Below are 8,079 nucleotides of genomic sequence, written 5' to 3'. Positions count from 1 at the left end.
TTCCTCTCAGTTATCCACCATAAACAAGAGTTTAAATCCTCTTGGGTTGTTCTTATTATGCACTCAAAGGCTTTGTGTCAAAAATACTTGTAAATCTATATTTTTGTTAAAATTCTAAGAATGTTTTCTGTTTGTATTTGTGAACTCATTTGTTAATTATATTGATGGCATATTCAAAATGTATCAATCCTATGCTTAGGCTTAGTACGCAGATGCAATAACCTTGGCCTCTGTGATCTGAAAAGAGTTTAATCAATTACCTCAAAGGCTGCCAAGCTAGTCACCAATGTTTCACAGAACTATTAGCAGTGTGACATGCACCGCGACATCTACAACCCTACTACACAATTGTGTCAGATGAGTACAAAAGTTTCACGTGAATTAGTTATTGTGTGTCACACTAGAGATTTGCATATAGACTATGTTATGATGCATCTGTGTATCTAAGCTGCATGACTGAAAATAAAGTAAACACTAACCTAAACAGTAAAATTTGATGAAAAGATGAGTTTGTAAAAATACAAGAAATATTCTCAATCCTTTAACTTTCAATATATTTTAAAGTGTTGCAGTTTGAGATTAAAAATATGTTTATAATAAAAAAATTCTCTATTTTTCATGCTCCTTTATAGGTTCAACAAGTTCTAAATAGTTTAGGTCTGCCCATTCCGGTCACTAACAAACCCGCACTTGTTATAGGCTGTGAACCATAGTTTACCTGCACTTGTTATAGACTGTGAACCCTAGCTTACCTGCACTTGTTGTAGGCTGTGAACCCTACTTTACCTGCACTTGTTATAGACTGTAAACCCTTGTTTACCTGCACTTGTTGTAGACTGTGAAACCTAGTTTACCTGCACTTGTTATGGACTGTGAACCCTTGTTTACCTGCACTTGTTGTAGACTGTGAACCCTAGTTTATCTGCACTTGTTATAGACTGTGAACCCTTGTTTACCTGCACTTGTTATAGAATGTGAACCTTAGTTTAACTGCACTTGTTATAGACTGTAAATCCTTGTTTACCTGCACTTGTTGTAGACTGTGAACCCTAGTTTACCTGCACTTGTTGTAGACTGTGAAACTTAGTTTACCTGCACTTGTTATAGACTGTGAACCTTTGTTTACCTGCACTTGTTGTAGACTGTGAGCCCTAGTTTACCTGCACTTGTGGTATTCTGTGAACCATAGTTTACCTACCAGTCGTAATGAACACCCTCCTATTATGTTGAATGAGCAGAGATCACACCTCTATATATGTCCAAAAAATATTTCATTCTCGAAATCTTAGAAACTGACCTACTGAAATGATAAAAAATAAATCAGTAGACACCAAAGTTAAAAATACAAAACTATTATTTTCCTTTCGTGAGCGTTTGCAAAATGGTAAAAACATTAAACTTTCAAATTTCATTTTATCTATAGCAACAAGGTATTTGTGTTAAATTCAAGATGTGAAGAAGGCAAAATTGTTTCTTTATCAAGCAAGTGGCTCTATCACACTACGAAACCTGTCCTAGATCTCTTCCGCCGTCTGCACATTTTCACAGTGTATATTCAAGCTTTACCCATGTTTATAAATCTGTAAGTGTCAGATATAGCGATTAGTCTTTATTCTCTCTGCGAAGCTACCAGACTAAGATTGTGAAAACACCTAAGGCTTACTAGCTGCAGGATTTATCACTTATCAAGATTTACTCATGCCATCATGTGATCAAATCATGTGATCAAATCATGTCAGCAAAATGACAGGATGATACACAGTCACATTTTCTTATTATATGTGTATAAACCACTTTATTGGTAATAATTTAATTTCAAACAGAAATTTTCTCTGAATTTTTTCATACAAAAACCATAAGAAAGGGGCAACAGTTAGCCACTGAAATCAAAGAAATGGTTTGACATAATTCGGAGTAATCATGTTGATACTATTTGTAATAAGGTCATGAAGTCATCAGCTCTGCTATAATTTTGCAGGTCATACATAAACTCAAAATCTGCTATTGTATTTTATTATCAGTTGATCTTTTGCCATATTATTTATCCCACAACCAAGCAAGAGTGAAGCGATTGATTGGGAGATTTATGATAAATGCACATGTGCACACAACTCCCGAAAAATTTTCCGTTAACGGCCGTCACCAAACCCTTGTTACGAAATCCTATCAACAAATTTAACTATTTTTCAGTAAAGTCGTTTAAGTATAATAATGATACAAAACGCATATAAACCTATTTAAATATGTTACCAAGCCTTTGAACGGTTACCGCAAATTCCTAAAACTAACCCATCTGATCAGATTATACATAAATAGACAGATTAATTCTGCCAAAAATCGTCACAAAACGCTTGAACAGCTTGATTTATTAATAGTTTCGACCGACCTACGAAACGCCAATAAAGCCGTGCGACAGATAGTAGAACTATTTAGCAGTGTGTAATTCAGCACGAGAAAAGCGTGCTCATTTCACCAGTCTATGGCATTGTTTAATTGCCAAGAAGGTTTGTGTACTGTTTGAGGCGTAGACCGATTTACAGGTACGAAAATGTGGTACACAGTTCATCAGCCTACGTTTTTGTCCAATTATCGAAGGTTTTTCAAATTATCTAGAACATCAGCCAGATTTCTTTACATCTTATCTACAAGGTAGGGCGTTACTACAACGCCCTTTTATGACAAGAATATTTCTTTATTTCACTCCAGTTTGCATGAAACTTCTAGTCGCGTAAATGCCAACGCTTGCTTTCTGTTACATATCGCTGTCAAAACCGTTCTGCATTCAACCCAACCAACTTTCAAACTGTATATTACAATATATTTTACTTTTAATATTGCATTTTAAAGATATAATAAATATATTTCGTTATTGCTGTTGTTAGTTAAATTACGTACAGTAGTTTAGGTCTACAGCTTGAATTAATATTTATTTTAACCAACAACCAACTTTCAAATTGTATATTACACGGCAGCTTGCCATTTTACTTTTAATATTGCATTTCAGAGATATAATAAACATATTTCATTATTGCTGTTGTTATTTAAATTACGTACAGTAGTTTAGGTCTACAGCTTTACAGTCTACAGGTCTAAGTCTCATTTACATTATACTCTGTCAATTCCTGCTGAGAACTACTTTTTCAACAACCAACAGTACCCTTTCTTTTTTCCATTATTACTTTGGTCGTGGGCTGTATGACAGTGGATTTTCTAGTGGTATATACATTTGTTATAATCTAGCTCCAAGATATGTCACATATAATTTTTTTGTTGCAAAAAAAAGCATTTTGACTAATTGCAAATCTACATCCTATTCCAAAGTATTTTATTCTAATGAAGGATCTTTTCAAATTTTTGCATCTTCTTACTTTACCTACGCCAAATGTTACTTTACCTACGCCAAATGTTATTTTACTTCAATTAAAGTTTTCAAGATTTTTCATGTTTGGGTCTTCGTTTTTCTACATGACAGTGACAGGTTTTCAATTCATTTCAATCTGTGAGATATGAACAAATTGCATACAACCACCACCAATTATTCTAAAATATCATTGCCAGCTGCTTTAACAACCTCCTACCTAATATCCATTCTCTTAGCAAAAAGTATTTTAAATGCTTTATGTCAAAATATTTATTTGATTTCACTGGCCCTTGTTTTCTTTTTTTCTTGTTGTACGGTATAATTTGAAAAACATTTCCAGTTGAGATGAAATTATTGCAAATAAAGTAAGATAGCATTTTAAATACTTTGCTCTGTTGAGAGAACAGACATTAGGCAAAACAATTGTGTGTCTTGTTGTAGACTGTGAACCATAGTTTACCTGCACTTGTTATAGACTGTGAACCATAGTTTACCTGCACTTATTATAGACTGTGAACCATAGTTTACCTGCCAGTCGTAATGAACACCTTCCTATTATGTTAAGTCAGCAGAGATCACTCCTCTATATATGTCCCCAAAAAATTACATTCTCGAAATTCTAGAAACTGACCTACTGAAATGATAACAAATAAATTAGCAGACACCAAAGTTAAAAATACAAAACTATTATTTTTCCTTTTGTGAGCATTTGCAAAATGGTAAAAACATTAAACTTTCAAATTTCCTTTTATCTATAGCAACAAGGTATATGTGTTAAATTCAAGATGCGAAGAAGGCAAAATTGTTTCTTTATCAAGCAAGTGGCTCTATCACACGACGAAACCTGTCCTAGATCTCTTCCGCCGTCTGCACATTTTCACAGTGTATATTCAAGCTTTACCCGTGTTGATAAATCTGTAAGTGTCAGATATAGCAATTACTCTTCATTCTCCCTGCGGAGCTACCAGACTAAGATTGTAAAGACACGCTAAGGCTTACTAGCTGCAGGATTTATCACTTATCAAGGTTTACTCACGCCATCATGTGATCAAATCATGTGATAAAATCATGTCAGCAAAATGACAGGATGATACACATTAACTTTTTCTTATTATATATGTATATATTACTTTATTGGTATTAATTTCATTTCAAACAGAAATGTTTTCCAAATTTTGTCATACAAGAACCCTGAAAAAGGGGCAACATTTAGCCACAGACATCAAAGAAATGGTTTGACATAATTTGGAGTAATCATGTCAACACTATTTGTAATAAGGTCACTAAGTCATTGACCCTGTTCCAATCTCGCAGGCCATGCATAAACTCAAAATCTGTTATTGAATTTTATTATCAGTTTATATTTTGCCATATTATTTATGGTATCCACATTTATTATAATCTACCTCCAATATATGTCACATGTGACATATTTTTGCTGCAAAAAGAGCCTTTTGACTAATTGCAAATCTTCATCATATTCCAGCGTATCTTACTCCAATGAATGACCTTTTCAAGTATTTGCATTATCTTACTTTACCTACGCCAAATGTTATTTTACCTACGCCAAATGTTATTTTACTCCAATTAAATGTTTCAAGATTCTTCATGTTTGGGTCTTCCTTTTTTAAATGACAGTTGTAGGTTTTCAACTAATTTTATTCTATGTAATATAAACAAATTGCATACAACCACTACCAATTATTTTAATAATATCATTGCTGGCTGCTTTAACATTCTTTCTCCTAATATTCAGTCTCTCAGCAAAAAATATGTATTTTAAATGCTTTATGTCAAAATATTTATTCGATTTTAGTAGCTAACTGTTGCCCTTTTTTCCTTTTATTGACTTTTTATTGTTGTATGGTATAATTTGAAAGATATTTCCAGTTGAGATGAAATTCTTGCAAATAAAGTAATATCACATTTTAAATACTTTGCTCTGCTGAGAGAACAGACATTAAGTAAAACAATTGTTAAAGCGGCCAACAATGATGCTTTCAAAATAATTGTTGGATGTTGTATGCAACTCGTTCATATCATATAGGTTAGAATGAGTTGAAAAAAACAGCTTTAGCTAGTAATTGCAACTAACTCTGCTTTCAACTCTGCTTTCAACTCTGTTCAAAGCTTTCAATTGAACCTGCCATGTAAGAATTTGAATGATTCTTTAAAACTGATGACAATGACACTTTCCTTGTCTTGAAACTACAGAAGCTGCGTATACTAGAGAGGTGTGATGATACGACAGCATGTCGGAGAATTTTAGTCATATCAAAGCCTGAGTACCAACTTATAAAGCGTGAAGAAGGATGTTGATGAAAGACTTTTAACGGTTGTTAGACTCTATAAAATAAGAAAGTGTGTGAAGGATTATAATGTAGCTTACTGAAAATCCTCCGTCACTTATGAGTATCAACATCTGTGAAGAACCAGTTTTTATTTTCTATTCGAGAGTGGTGATTAGATAAACTGACTACCTTGCCTTAACTTACTTGTATATATACATCTATTAATATATATATATTTATATATATATGTGTATATATACATACATACATACATACATACATACATACAATGATACATACATACATGCATGCATACATACATACATACATACATACATACATACAATGGTACATACATACATGCATGCATACATGCATACATACATACATACATGCATACATACATACATACATACATACATGCATACATACATGCATACATACATGCATACATACATGCATACATACATGCATACATACATGCATACATACATGCATACATACATGCATACATACATGCATACATACATGCATACATGCATGCATGCATGCATACATGCATGCATACATGCATACATGCATACATACATACATGCATACATACATGCATACATACATACATGCATGCATACATACATGCATACATGCATACTTGCATACATACATACATGCATACATGCATACATACATACATACATGCATACATACAGATATGCATGCATACATGCATACATACATACATATCTATCTGTAAACCTATATGTATCTTTACATATATGTATTTATACATATATATATATATATATAATACTTTACTTCTTGTGCACCGACACCTCTTCTCTCTTCTACACCAACATCTACTCTACATCGACGCCTCTTCTATACTTCACAGCATCTCATTTGGGCGCTCGCTATGTAGTTCTGACAAACCCAAATTTAATCAAACACCAATTATAGCTGCACTCGTAACTTAGCGATATATATATATATATATATATATATATATATACATAACGAGCTGTATATATAACGCTTGTATATATATATAACATATATATATACAAGCGTAATGAGCTAGCTTCCACATGCCGACATTCTACTAAATACACACTACGAAATGCAATTACATAGCTATCAGTCGTTATAGTAATTACACCCCTCTTACATATATAACTCAGTTGGACCAAAACAATTTTATCTGATGATTGTCTGCGTAACAGACATGAAACTAATAGTTATGAAGTTGTTTTTTATCTAAGGTTTTACATGAATAAATTTTATATATATATATATCCATGTATAGTATAATATGTGTACAGCAAATAAAGAGTCCTTAGCTGTTAGTCAACCACTACAAACTATATATATACATCTGTATTACTTATATACATGTTTACATGTATACAAATATGTATATAAACATATATACAGATATGTATATACATACATGTATATACATGCATGTATATACATGTATGTACATAAATACATACATGTGTATTTACTCATGCTACAGACAGTACTGTTTCAGCTATTGACGCCTCATCAGTGCAGCTCAGAGCTCAGGCAAGGTACACAAATCCCATTGCCAATAAGAGTTGACTTCCTGCCATGTAACAACGAAGTTGCTTCACAAACTTTAAGAAAGTCAATGTGCTGACACCAGAGTGCTCAAATCACAAAAGTGATGAACTTTGCACAAAGGCTAATAGTGCCGCACCTCTCATAGAGTTCTCAACCAAACCGAAGTGAGAAAGCATATACTCATGCTACAGACAGTACTGTTTTGGCTATTGAAGCCTCATCAGGTCAGCTCAGAGCTCAGGGACGGCAAGGAACACAAATATATAACATGTGGTCAAAATGTATACATGTGTATATATGTTCAAGTTGAACAGTTTGCAACTTCAGCAGTTTCTTCCATAGACTTAAAACAGATCGTTAAAAACTTTACTAAGATCAGAACATCTCTCTAAAATACATTATCAACAATACTCTTACTAGGCTAGCTGTTGAATGGGCTGGGCTTTCTATTGAAAATGCAAAAAGTTAGCGAGGTGCTGAGGCACAGCTGAGCTTGCATGGCCAAAAGCTTAGCTCCACTATCAACCGTTTCACTGTGGTCAATGAAGCGTGATAACAACGTCCATTGCAAGCTCTGACACTCACGTTTATGACGAAAGAAATAATTTTGTTTGGGTTTTTCCAATGACTGTAGTTTCTATAATATAAAAAACAGCGAGATTAAACGAGATATTGATTAGTTCCCTGTTGGTAGTTGATAAACTAGGAGAAGCTACTCTGCGCTGCCATTTTATCATGCTTATTTGGTTTTAAAGAAATAGTGAAGAATAAGTAAAGCAACATAGGAAAAGAAACAAAAGTAAGTATTATGATCCCAGGGTCAAGTCTGTCAAGTCTGCTAAG

This window comes from Watersipora subatra, chromosome 9 (assembly GCF_963576615.1).
Source record: "Watersipora subatra chromosome 9, tzWatSuba1.1, whole genome shotgun sequence".
NCBI lineage: Eukaryota > Metazoa > Bryozoa > Gymnolaemata > Cheilostomatida > Watersiporidae > Watersipora > Watersipora subatra.
This window is presented reverse-complemented; position numbering follows the sequence as displayed.